The sequence below is a fragment of the Vipera ursinii genome (genome assembly GCF_947247035.1).
Source record: "Vipera ursinii genome assembly, contig: scaffold_218, whole genome shotgun sequence".
Taxonomy (NCBI): domain Eukaryota; kingdom Metazoa; phylum Chordata; class Lepidosauria; order Squamata; family Viperidae; genus Vipera; species Vipera ursinii.
The window spans coordinates 1-13,767 of NW_028148311.1; positions in this window are offsets into that span (position 1 = coordinate 1).

The following is a 13,767-nucleotide window of genomic DNA, read 5'->3' on the forward strand; positions in this document are numbered from 1 at the left end:
GAATTGAATTGAATGAATTTGAATTTGAATACTTTATCTGGCCAAGAGTGATCAGACACACACACAAAAAAAACACTCTTGAATTATGTGTCACGAACACAACCGGGCCCCAAATTTCCATTGCTAAGCAACACCATCGATAAGTGAGTCACACTTCATTTTGCGACCATTTTGCCAAGGGGGTTAAGCGAATCACTACGGTTGTTAAGTAAAGCATGCAGTCGTTGTGCGAAGCTGGCTACCCCCCCTCCCCATTGACTTTGCTGATCAGATGCTTCCAAGGAAAGTCGCAAGTGACAGTGCCAGGAGCCCACAGGATATTGCGGTGCCGTTGTAACTTTGAACCATCATTACATGAATGGATGTAAGTTGAGGACGATGTGTATTTTCAACATTTTACTCAGCGCACACTCAGTGTTGGGCTAAAAGCAACAAGGTGGTTTAGATATTCTGGAAATGCTAAAAGATTGGAAGTCATTAAAAGAAACAGCTATTCTATGCTACAGGTGGTCCTCGAATTCTGACCTTAATTGGGAACAGACTTCCATTATGGTCATGAAGTGAGTCACCACATGACCGTGCCTGTTTTTATGATCTTCCCTTTGTCCTAGGGATGGAGTGTTAAAACTTTTATTAGTCTGAGCAACTGATAAGAAAGTAACCTCGTACAGGTGATCCTCGACTTAACGACCACGAATAGAATAGAATAGAATAGAATAGAATAGAATAGAATAGAATAGAATAGGGAATAGACTAGACTAGATTAAATAGAATAGAATAGAATAGAATAGAATAGAATAGAATAGAATAGAATAGAATAGATAGAATAGAATAGAATAGAATAGAATAGAATAGAATAGAATAGAATAGAATAGAATGTTGTTAGTTGCGTGTCCAACCCATCGCGACCCCATGGACAACATTCCTCCAGGCCTTCCTGTCCTCTACCATCTTCTGGAGTCCATTTAAGCTCACGCCTCCTGCTTCAGTGACTCCATCCAGCCACCTCCTTCTCTGTTGTCCCTTTCTTCTCTTGCCTCCATCTTTCTTCTCCTTCTCCTTCTCCTTCTTCTTCTTCTTCCTCTTCCTCCTCCTCCTTTGCTGTAAAGTCGTGTCCGACCCATCACGACCCCATGGACAACGTTCCTCCAGGCCTTCCTGTCCTCTACCATCTTCTGGAGTCCATTTAAGCTCACGCCTCCTGCTTCAGTGACTCCATCCAGCCACCTCCTTCTCTGATAGAATAGAATAGAAATAAGTAATGGAATAGAATAGGAAGTAGAAATATAGAATAGAATAGAATAGAATAGAATAGAATAGAATAGAATAGAATAGAATAGAATAGAATAGAATAGAATAGAATAGAATAGAATAGAATAGAATACCATCTCAGACGGGTGATTGCCCAGTCTCTTCTTAAAAACCTCCAGTGATGGAGCTCCCACAATTTCTGAAGGCTATCTGTCTATATCTGTCTGTCTGTCTGTGTCTGCCTGCCTGCCTGCCTGCCAGCCTCTCTCTATCTCTCTCTCTCTCTCTCTCTCGCTCTCTCTCTCTTTATCACAGAGCTAGAAGGGACCATGGAGGTCTTCTAGTCCATCCCCCCGCTCCAGCAGGAGAACTTAGACCATGTAAGACAAGTGATTGTCCAGTCTCTTCTTAAAAACCCCCAGTGATGGAGCACTCACAACCTCTGGTGGCAAGCTGTTCCACTAGCTAATTGTCCTCACTGCTAGGAAGTTTCTTCTCAATTCCAGGTTGCTTCTCTCCTTGATCCGTTTCCATCCGTTGCTTCTGGTTCTGCCTTCTGGTGGTCTGGAGAATAAGCTGACCCCTCCCCTCTTCTTTGTGGCAGCCCTCAAATATTGGAGCCCAGAGTTTCTGTTGCTAAGCGAGACAGCTGTGAAGTGAGATTTGCCCCACTATACAACCTTTCTTGCCACAGTCCTTAAGTGGATCACTGCAGTTCTTATGTTAGTCACACAGTCATTAAGCAAATCCTGCTTCTCCCCTTGACTTTGCTTGCCGGAAGGTCGCAAAAGGGATCACGGCGACACCGCTGAGACACTGCCACCGTCATAAATACGAGTCAGTTGCCAAGCATCTCTAAATTGTGATGGTGTGACCCTGAGGATGCTGCAACGGTCGTTAAGTGTGGAAAATTCGCACAAGTCATGTTCCTCAGTGCCGTCGAAAGTTCAAACGGTCTCTAAATGATCTGCCCTAAGTCGAGGACTTGCAACTGTCATCGATACGAGTCAGTCGCCAAGCATCTCTAAATTTTCATTGTGTGAGTGCGAGGATGCTGCGACGGTCGTAGGTGTGGGAAATTTGCCTAAGTCACATCCTTCAGTGCTGTTGAAACTTTGAACGGTCACTAAATGAGCTGTCGTAAGTCGAGGACTGCCGGCGTTCCCAATCCTGCTGGACATCATATAATAATAATAATAATAATAATAATAATAATAATAATAATAATAATAATAATAATAATAATAAAAATAATGATGATGATGATGATGTTGGAAGGGACTTTGGAGGTCTTCTAGTCCAGCTCCCTGTTCAAACAGGAGGACGTATACTGTCTCAGACAAATGACTGTCCAGTCTCTTCTTAAAAATGCCCAGTGTTGGAGCATTCACAGCTTCTGGAGGCAGGTTGTATAATAATAATAATAATAATAATAATAATAATAATAATAATAATAATAATAATAATATAACGTTGGAAGGGACCTTAGAGGTCATCTAGTCCAACTCCCTACTCAGGCAGGAAACCCTAGACCACAGGTCTGCAAACCGCGGCTCCGGAGCCGCATGCGGCTCTTTCAGCCGTCTCCTGCGGCTCCCAGTCCTCTGCCATGTGCAGTCCCCCCCCAAAAAAAGTGGGACTAAAAAAGTTCAACCAATCAATTCAAATATGCACGGTAGGTGCATATCTCGCCTTGGCTCCACTCTTCAGTCAAACCCTGTTCTGCGCATGCGCACATGTACGTGCATGTGCACACATTTTTTGCGGCTCCCAGTTTTTCCTTTTGTGAGGGAACCGGTTCCGAGTGGCTCTTTCACAGTTTCAGGTTGCTGACCCCTGCCCGAGACCATTTCAGGCAAATGGCTGTCCAGTCTCTTCTTAAAAACTTCCAGTGTTGGAGCATTCACCACATCTGGAGGCAAGGAGTTCCACTGGTTAATTGTTCTAACTGTCAGGAAGTTTCTCCTTAGTTCCGGGTTGCTTCTCTCCTTGGTTAGTTTCCATCCATTGCTTCTCATCCTGCCTTCAGGTGCTTTGGAGGATAGCTTGACTGCCTCTTCTTTGGGGCAACCCCTGAGAGATTGGAAGACTGATATCATGTCTCCCCTCGTCCTTCTCTTCATTTGACTACACATACCCAATTCCAGCAACCGTTCCTTATATGTTTTAGCCTCCAGCCCCCTAATCATCTTGGTTGCTCTTCTTTGCATTCTTTCTAGAGTCTCGACATCTTTTTTTACATCGTGGTGACCAAAACTGGAGATGCTCCTCAAGAGACCACACCCCAAAAAGAAAACCTCACAGGGCAGATGTTTTTCTGCAAAGAGAGGCTGTGTTTTTCCTTCTCCCTCCAATTACAAAGTTGGCTTAGCTCCTTCCTCAAAAATATTCATTCTGGGAAGAGAGTCTGACCTCAAAGGGCAGAGCCTGCAATTTAAGGAGGTGGATGTTTGGAAAGGGCCGGGATGATCCCTGTCTGCGGTCAACGGAGCGCACACCACCCAAAACCAAGAATGGCAGATGAGTCGGACAGCCCCCCCCCCCGCGCTTCCCCCCCCCAAATTATTTTTTTTTTGCACCCTAGATCAGATCCTCGTACAAAACAGATGTTGAGATTCTGGAAACACTGCAGAGGTGATCAGGGGCCTGCAGGAAATTGGATAAGTCCGCTTTAATGAAAAGAAGAAAAAAAATAACAACCTGAAGGCCGGAGAAGAAGCAACGGATGGAAACCAGTCAAGGAGAGAAGCAACCTGGAACTAAGGAGAAACTTCCTGACCGTTAGAACAATTAACCAGTGGAACAACTTGCCTCCAGAAGCTGTGAATCCTCCAACACTGGAAGTTTTTAAGTTTTCTGCCTGAGCAGGGGGCTGGACTAGATGACCTCCAAGGTCCCTTCCAATTCTATTCTATTCCATTCTATTCTATTCTGGTGCTCTCTGAGCTTGGTGGTTTTCTTGCAGACGTTTCATGACCCAAGCAGGTAACATCATCAGGGCTAGAAGGAGCGGAGGTGGCCTTTCGTTCCTATGCAGATAGCTTGCTTGCAGAAAGCCAGCCCCCCTCTCTTCTAGCACTGATGAGTTAACCTAGTTGGGCCATGAAACCTGTGCAAGAAAAACAAGCCAGCTCCGAGAGGACCCCACAATTAACCCAATGCGTAGAGTTGGGCTCCCGTCAACCATGTTTCTAAGCTTCGCCCTTCCGACTGCGCACTGCTTAAGAACGCCAAAGGAGAAGTGAGGGTTTGGCAAACAAGTGGGGGATTTTATTTATTTTTTAAAAAAGGAGAAGCTCTCAAGAAGGAAAATAAGAGCTGGAACGCATCTCTCTCTCTAAAGCAAGTTCCTCTTTCCTGGCCAGTTCGTTTTTCCGCTGAGTTTCCATCCAAAGAGAGAGAGAAAGAAAAAAGAGGTTTTTTCTTTTTTTTAAAAAAAAATGTTTTTTCAATCCGACTGTTGCCTCCCAACTTGCCTTCCTTGGCTAGGACAAGAGTAGGCAACCTTGGCTCTTTTATGACTGGTGGACTTCAACTCCCAGAATTCCTCAGCTAGCATGGGGGAACTTTGGCCCCCTTCATGACTCATGGACTTCAACTCCCAGAATTCCTCAGCCAGCATGGCTCAGCTTGGAAACCTCTCCCTTTCCCCTCAGTATGGCTGGCTCAGGTCCACCAGTCATGAAGGGGCCATAGTTTCCCCCATGCTGGCTCAGGAATTCTGGGAGTTGAAGTCCACCAGTCATGAAGGGGCCATAGTTTCCCCCATGCTGGCTCAGGAATTCTGGGAGTTGAAGTCCACCAGTCATGAAGGGGCCATAGTTTCCCCCATGCTGGCTCAGGAATTCTGGGAGTTGAAGTCCACCAGTCATGAAGGGGCCATAGTTTCCCCCATGCTGGCTCAGGAATTCTGGGAGTTGAAGTCCACCAGTCATGAAGGGGCCATAGTTTCCCCCATGCTGGCTCAGGAATTCTGGGAGTTGAAGTCCGCAAGTCATGAAGGGGGGCATAGTTCCCCCATGCTGGCTGAGGAATTCTGGGAGTTGAAGTCCATGAGTCATAAAAGAGCCAAGGTTGCCTACCCCTCCCCTAGGAGAGCAAAAACATCAAAAAGCTCGTTTTCCAACGAACGAAATGTCATCAGATGTAATAAAGTGGCTGCACTGACCTCTGATTTTAAGCAATATTTTATTCACCTCGACTTAATTCAACGACGGAGCCCAAAATTTCCGCTGCTGAGGTGAGATGTTGGTCAAGTGAGTTTTGCCCCATTTTACAACCTTTTTTTGCCTCGGTTGTTAAATGAATCACAGCCGCTGCTACGTTAGTGGCAGGGTTGCTAAGTGAATCCGGCTTCCCCCACTGACTTTGTCAGAAGGTCGCAAAAGTGGATTCGCCTGACCCCAGGGACACTGCAACCATCGTAAATAGGAGTCAATTGCCAAACGTTCAAATTTGGATCTCCACAGGGATGCTGCGACGGTCGTGTGATAAAACTCTCGCAAGTCCCTTTGTTTCAGTGCCGTTGTAACTCTGAACGGTCACTAAATGAACTGCTGTAAGTCAAGGTGCTACATGTTTTAACGACACCGAAGAAGTGAGTTAGGATGGGTCCTTGCAGCTCCGGAATCAGATGATCATAATTCAGTCTCTTGGCAACCGGGATCTATTTATGATGGTTGCAGGATCCTGGGATCACGTGATCCCCTTTTGTGACCTTCCTGGCCAGCTGGCTTCCGACAAGTAAAGTCAATGGGATTGCCAAGATATTGATTTAACAGCTAACCAGCTTATGTAATGTAAGATGTAATGATGGGAATGACTCAGCAGGGTCTGTGTCTATTTAAGAGCCAGCAGGGTCTGTGTCTCTTTAAGAACAGGCAGGGCCTGTGTCTCTTTAAGAGCCAGCAGGGTCTGTGTCTCTTTAAGAGCCAGCAGGGTCTGTGTCTCTTTAAGAGCCTTAGTATAGGGAAGGATCTGATGATGTGTTTTCTCTTTTCCATTTCCTGCTGTATTAGCACATGTATGTATATTGTTCCTGGTGTATGATATTGTAGATAGTGTAAGATAAACCACCATTTACGATAGACCACTGTTTATTGTGTTTACTCCTGGGCTATCTCACGCAATAAGATTGTGCACGCTCTGAGAGGGATAATGCAGATCCCCTTAACAACTGTGGCAAGCAGGGGGTGAGATTGGGTGCAACTCAATTACCAAGCATCTCGCTTAGCAATTCTGGTGCCAATTGGGGTCCTTAAGTCCAGGACTGTATTTTGAAACAAGGATCCAGTTTGGCAAACATCAGCAGTCCAGGCATCTAAAAGGGACCGAGTTTAAAAACAGCGCAGCTCTACTGCCTTACTTTCCCTATGACTCCCAATGCTTGTTGGCTTGCTTGCTTCCTCCTCTGCCTCTTCCCTTTCCTCCCCTCCCTGCCTCCTCTCCTTCCTTCCTTCCTTCCCTCCTCCTCTCCTTCCTTCCCTCCTTCTCCCCTCCTCCTGTCTTTCCTTCCTTCCTTCCTTCCTTCCCCCTTCCTCTTCCTTCCTTTCTTCCTCCCTCCCTCTCCCTTTCCCCTTCCTTCCTTCCTCCTACCTTCCCTCCCTTCCCCCTCATCTCCTCCTTTCCTTCTCTTCCTCCTTTCGTTCCCTCCCTCCTTCCTTCCTTCCTTCCTTCCCCCATCTCCTCCTTTCCTTCACTCCCTCCTCCCCTTCCTTTGCTCCTCTTAGTTCCTTCCTTTCCTCCCTCCCTCTCCCTTTCCCCTTCCTTCCTTCCTCCTTCCTTCCCTCCCTTCCCCCTCATCTCCTCCTTTCCTTCCCTCCCTCCCTCCTTCCTTCCCTCCTCCTCCTCTCCTTCCTCCCTTCCCCCTCCTTACCTCCTTCTTTCCTTCCCTCCTTTCTTCCTTCCTCCCTTCCCCCTCCTTACCTCCTTTCCTTCCCTCCCTCCTTCCTTCCTTCCCTCCTCCTCTCCTTCCTTCTTCCCTTCCCCTCCTTACCTCCTCCTTTCCTTCCCTTCCTCCTTCCTTCCTTCCCTCCTCCTCTCCTTCCTTCTTCCCTTCCCCTCCTTACCTCCTCCTTTCCTTCCCTCCCTCCTCCCCTTCCTTCCCTCCTCCTCCTCTCCTTCCTTCCTTCCTTCCTTCCTTCCCCCTCCTTACCTCCTTCTTTCCTTCCCTCCCTCCTCCCTCCCTCCCTCCTTCCTTCCTTCCCTGCTGTAAAGACACTCCACCCCACTCAGCCACCCCACCCTGGCCAGTGGGAACCAGAACGAATGCTGGTGGAGACACGTATCCATCATCAGAGAGATGGCAGCTGGGGGGGGGCTGGCGTGCCCCCTTTCCTCCGAGATTAATGGCAGGGACTTGAATAACAATAACAAAAAGAAAGCCACAAAGGGAATCTTGGTCCGGAGACAGACGGGATGGTAATTATGGTGCGCTTCAGTGAAGATTGCTCTCTTCTTCCTTTTGTATCTCCAAAGAAGCCAGCCCACATTCCTAGGGCTGAATCCTGGCCTGACCCGTCTCTCTCCAGGACTTCTGCCCGTGGACGTCTCCCTTGTGTGGCATCCGACACTTTGCTTCCCCCAGCCTCCCTTTCGACCTTTTGATCTTTCCCAACCTATAAGGAAACCACGGATATCCTCCAGAGGCATTACGGAAAGTCCTCGACTTACGAGACTTAAAAAAAAAGCGACTTAGGACCCTTTTTCAGACTTACGACCGTGGCGGCATCCCTGTGGCCATCCCTTTGGCCACCTTCGGCCCAGCCAAATCAGTGGGGAAGCCGGATTCGCTTAAGAACTGCTTGACTAAAGTTAGCAAACCGTGGCGACCCAACTTAACAACAGTGGCAAGAGAGGTGGTGGTACAAACGAGGCAAAATTCACTTCACAGACGCCTCGCTTGGAAAACGGAAATCGGGGGCTCGGCCGCGCTCGTAAGTCGAGGACTATCCGTACGAGGCAGTTCCCAAGCCTCTGAATTTTGATCGCGTGGCCACCGGGATGCTGCGACGGCCGTAACTGTGAAAAAGGGTCGTCGCTCGCATTTTTTGCAGGTGTGTGTGTGTGTGTGTGTGCCGTCGTAACTTTGAAAGGTCACCAAACGATCTGTTGTCAATAGAGGACCCCCTGCAATTAAATAAAAGGACCCTTTGTCTTCCAGGGACTTTGGGAATAAGCAGCGGAGAGCAAAAGATCTTCCCTGGGCTGTTTAACGACAGGAGCAGAAACTCAGCCACTTGTAAATGACAAAGTAAGAAAAGGCACATCTTTCCCTCAGGACTCAGAAGGCAATTTAATTCTACATTTTGCTTTTAAAAGAAATCCGAATGGGAAGTGCCTGGCTATATTCTGCGGCAGAGCATCCGAAGAGGAGGAGAAGTAGGAGGAGGAGGAGGAGGAGGAGGAGGGCTTCACCTCGAATCACCTACCAGCTAGATGTAATGGAGGGTTGGGGATGGCAAGTTATTTTTAAAAATAATTGTCTGAACTGCTGACTGTTTTATGCAAGTCTGTCGTGCTGGATCAAGCCACGCTAGAGCTATCAATCCGAGAGAAGGCGGGGAGATATGAGAGAGAGGGAGGGAGGGAGGAACGGAGGGAGGAAGAACATTGTATTTTAAATCTGGAAATAAATAAAAATTCATATCAAGAGAAGAAAGAGAGAGAGAGAGAGAAAGAGAGAGAGAGAGAGAGAGAGAGAGAGAGAGAGGAAGGAAGGAAGGCAGGAATAATAATAATAATAATAATAATAATAATAATAATAATAATAATAAGAAGAAGAAGAAGAAGAAGAAGAAGAAGAAGAAGAAGAAGAAGTTGGAAGGGACCTTGGAGGTCATCTAGTCCAACCCCCTGCTAAGGCAGGAAACCCTATACCATTTCAGACAAATGGCTGTCCAGTCTCTTCTTAAAAACTTCCAGTGTTGGAGCATTCACACCTTCTGGAGGCAGGTTGTTCCACTGGTTAATTGTTCGAACTGTCGGGAAGTTTCTCCTTAGTTCCAGGTTGCTTCTCTCCTTGACTAGTTTCCATCCGTTGCTTCTTTGTCCTGCTCTCAGGTGCTTTGGAGAATAGCATGACTCCCTCTTCTCTGTGGCAGCCCCTGAGATATTGGAAGGCTGCTATCATTTCACCCCTCACTCTTCGTTAAACTAGACAGACCCAATTCCAGCCACCGTTCCCTATGTGTTTTAGCCTCCAGTCCACTAATCATCTTTGTTGCTCTTCTCTGTACCCTTTCTAGAGTCTCGACATCTTTTTTACATCGTGGTGACCAAAACGGGATGCCGTATTCCGGGTGTGGCCTTACCAAGGCCTTGTAAAGTGGTATTAGTACTTCACTTGATCTTGATTCTCTCCCTCTGTTAATGCAGCCTAGCACTGTGTTGGCTTTTTTGGCAGCTGCAGCACACGGCTGGCTCATATTTAAGTGATTGTCCACTAGGACTCCGAGATCCCTCTCACAGCAAGGAAGAAAGAGGAAGAAAGCAAACTAGAAAGAACGAAAAAGCTAGAAAGAGAAAGCTAGAAAGAAAAACAGAAAGAAAGAAAGAGTAAGAAAGCAAGCTAGAAAGAGACAAAGCTAGAAAGAAAGAAAGAAAGAAAGAAAGAAAGAAAAGAAAGAAAGAAAGAGAAAGAAAGAAAGAGAAAGAAAGAAAGAAAGAAAGAAAGAAAGAAAGAAAGAAAGAAAGAAAGAAAGAAAGAAAGAGAAAGCAAACAAGCAAAAAAGAAAGTTGTATTTTAAATTTGGAAATAAATACAAATTCATATCAGAAAGAAAGAGAGAGAGATTGTACTTTAATCTTAGAAATAAATAAAAATTCAGAGAAAGGAAGGAAGGAAGGAAGGAAGGAAGGAAGGAAGGAAGGAAGGAAGGAAGGAAGGAAGCAGGGAGGGAGGGAGGGAGGGAGGGAGAATTAGATTTGCAAGGTGGACTTTCAGAGGAGAAAGCTCTGTTCCATCAGGATTTGGGCTTGTGTGCCCAAGAACTCCCGGTGTTTCCTGCCGCCTTGTGGGAATGGTTTTCCTCCCTTAAATATCCCGTCCCCATGGTGACTGCAAGAAGAAAGAGGCTCCTTGCTGATAGATGCCTACCGACTTCGAGATTGTGGGTCCAGTTGCCAAGAAAGAGAGAATCTGTGTTTAGTTATGGTTAAAGTATTTGTTCCCTAGCCCCCCCCCCAAATCCTTGCCTGGCCTTTTCTCGCTTACTGTATCTTGCTGCATGTTCTGGTGAGACAGGACATAAAGTGAAGGCAGGACATAAAAGTGAGGCACAAAGAAAAAGGTGTGTATTAGTTAGAAAAGAACAAGGCAATGGAAAATGCCAAACCAACGAGTCCATCTCTCTCTCACACCTATTTTTTTTTTTAATTTTAATTCCATTTATATCCCGCCCTTCTCCGAAGACTCAGGGCGGCTTACAAGCTTAGCAGTAGCCTTCATTCTATGTATATGCCTGCTTGTTAGGGCTTTCACACACACCCCAAGCGGCATTATTACAAAGTCAGCTTATTGCCCCCAACAATCTGGGTCCTCATTTGACCTACCTGGGAAGGATGGAAGGCTGAGTCAACCTTGAGCCTGGTGGGACGCGAACCTCCACTCATTGCAGGCAGCTGGTGTTACTTAGGGAGGCATTAGCCCACTGCTCCACCAAGGCTCAAGCATAGAGCTGTGATACATCTAACCACATATGTCTTGCTTGTAGCTAAACCACAAATGGAAGGCAGGAAACTTAAGACGCTTAACAAGACACCTGCGACCTGTGCCAGAGACAAGGTTGCACGATATTTAGCTATAATTTAGCATCGCAAAGCGGGGATGAGCTAGAAGGGGGCTTAGAACCCATGTAACCAATCAGAGCTCATAAGTTACATTTCCGTGTTTTACTGCTTGTGGAGACTATATATGTACTGGCTTTTCCATGAAATATATATTTTGCTTTTTGCTCTGAACCTTTTGCGCAAAATAAAACAAACATTCTTTTGATTCCGGGGGTCTGAGTCTCTCGATTCTGCAACACTGGCTTCTCTGCTCATAGCTGTTCTGCTTACTGGGCTATCACCCTTCTCAATATTCTAGTCCTCAATGTCCTCTCCATTAACTGCCTGCCATCTCTCCCCTGTCAGCAAGTTCTCCAGGCAGCATCCGGCTGGCCGGGCGTGACCCTGGAAAGCCAGCTGGGTTAGGCTAGGTTGGGGAAGTGGACGGGAGACCACTTGGTAATGTAACCGAGTGCTGTAAAGTGGGCTACAAATAGAATTATCGTCGTCGTTGTAAGACACTGGGAGACCTTGTGGTAGTCATGCAGAGGGACAGACTGCAGACAGGAGTGCCTCCAACACTGCCTGATCTTGAAGGGTGGCAGGGCTCAACCTGATTAGGAGTGAGGTGGAAGACCAACAGGGAAAACCCCGGAGACAAAATGGAGGGCTAGAAGCATCCTTCCATACTTGTCACTCTAGAGAGAATTCTGAGTTTGTGGCGGTCCTGGGTGCTCTCTGAGCTTGGGGGTTTTCTTGCAGATGTTTCATGACCCAACTAGATAACATTATCAGTGTAAGAAGGGAGTGAGGTTTGCAAGGAGGAGGAGGAGGAGGAAGAGGAGGACTGAGGGGTCCTTGGTGCTCTCTGAGCTGGGTGGTTTTCTTGCAGACCTTTCATGACCCAACTAGGGAACATCATCAGTGCTAGAAGGGGGGGAGTTTCCTCTCTCTTTATATACCTTGAATGCTTGCTAAACAAATGGTCATAAATGGAGGGCTCCCCGTTCAAGGTGAGGCCGAAAAAATTGTAATGTATTGGGCTTGCTTGTTAACACTACATGGTAACGGCTGGTAGGTTGCGAGAGCAGGGAGCTAGCTAACGGCTCCCAGCATCTCAGACAACCCGTCTCCAGCGCTGCTATTGGCTGCCCCTAGGTGGCAATAGGTTGCTTCAAACCTATTGGCCGCCGCCTAGGGGCCAGGGTATAAATTGCTGCATCTGCAGCCCTGTTCTCTAGTTCAGATCCTGCAAGCAATAGACCGTGATCTTTGCTGAACTCACTCGCCTCGTCTTCCTTCCTGCGCCACGAACCCCAGTACGCGACAAAAATGTTCCCCCTTCTCTGAGCAATCTTGCTCAGTTCTGTCCTGCAAAGATTTGTGTGTTTTGTTGTCTGCCCTTCAACATTTTGCCCTCGCAAAAACTGTCACACTTTTGCGTTCCCTGGAGCTTCAGCCCGGGAGACTGGAAGAAGCTGAGAGCTCAGCTTTCGTTCTGCTTTAGCTGGGCTCATGTGGTTGAGACCACCCCCCACAAAAGTAACAGATCCAAAGGCTCTTTTGGATCCAGCTGTTTTGCTCCTGGAAGTGTATCGTCTGGCCTTCCTTCCTTCCTTCCTTCCTTCCTTCCTTCCTTCCTTCCTTCCTTCCTCTGTTTCTCCTTCCTTCCTCCCTCCCTCCCTTTTTTCCTTCCTTCCTTCCTTCCTTCCTTCCTTCCTTCCTTCCTTCCTCCCTCCCTCCCTCCCTCCTTCCCTCTTTTTCTCCTTCTTCCCTCCCTCCCTCCCTTTTGTCCTTCTTTCCTTCCTTCCTTCCCTTCCCCTTAATTAAATTTACACCATGGTAGTGCCAACCTAGCAGTTCGAAAGCACGTAAAAATGCAAGTAGAAAAATAGGGACCACTCCGGTGGGAAGGTAACAGCGTTCCGTGCGCCTTTGGCGTCTAGTAATGCCGGCCACATGACCACGGAGACGTCCTCGGACAAGCGCTGGCTCTTCGGCTTTGAAACGGAGATGAGCACCGGCCCCTAGAGTCGGAAACGACTAGCACGCATGTGCGGGGGAACCTTTAAATTTACCTTTAGTGTTCACACAACACTATTAAGATTGTTAGCTTCCACATGGGAAGTCCAGGCTCTCTTTGTTAGTTAGGGTTAAGGTTTCAGTGAATTAAATCCAGAAAGTGAGCAATCATGTGAATGTAGGCCCTCTGATCTATTACCGATTAGTTAGTAACCTAGGAACAATATTTCCAACTGATATACTTTATTAATGTGTAGTAGGCAATCAGAATTCAATAATCCAAGATTGTTATTTTACTTTATCCAGCTAGGTGTCAGCCTCTAGCTAATCTTGGCTATTTTTTGCTGATTTGGATCTGGTCAGTAGTCGGAGGGGGGTTTATAGGAGATCCCAGGGCTGTAAGCTAAATTGGGAAGTTGAGGAAACAGTAACAGCACGCAATGACCCCTCTGTTAACCTCTGCTGATCTGCTGCAAGAAAACTGCATAAATATGTCTCTCTAAGCCATGGAGATGAACGAACGAATGAACCTTTATTGTCAGAGCACAACCACGTATACATTGAGATTGGCTGAGCCGCCTTTCATGCCTTCCCACCCCCCACAACTCACAGTGACAACAAACCCACCATCTTGTTACACCATGTGAGCTAATTGCACAACACACCGGCCTCGCAGGTCAATCATACGTAAGAGTTATTTCCCCGTTCAGGAGCCTGACAGCCCAT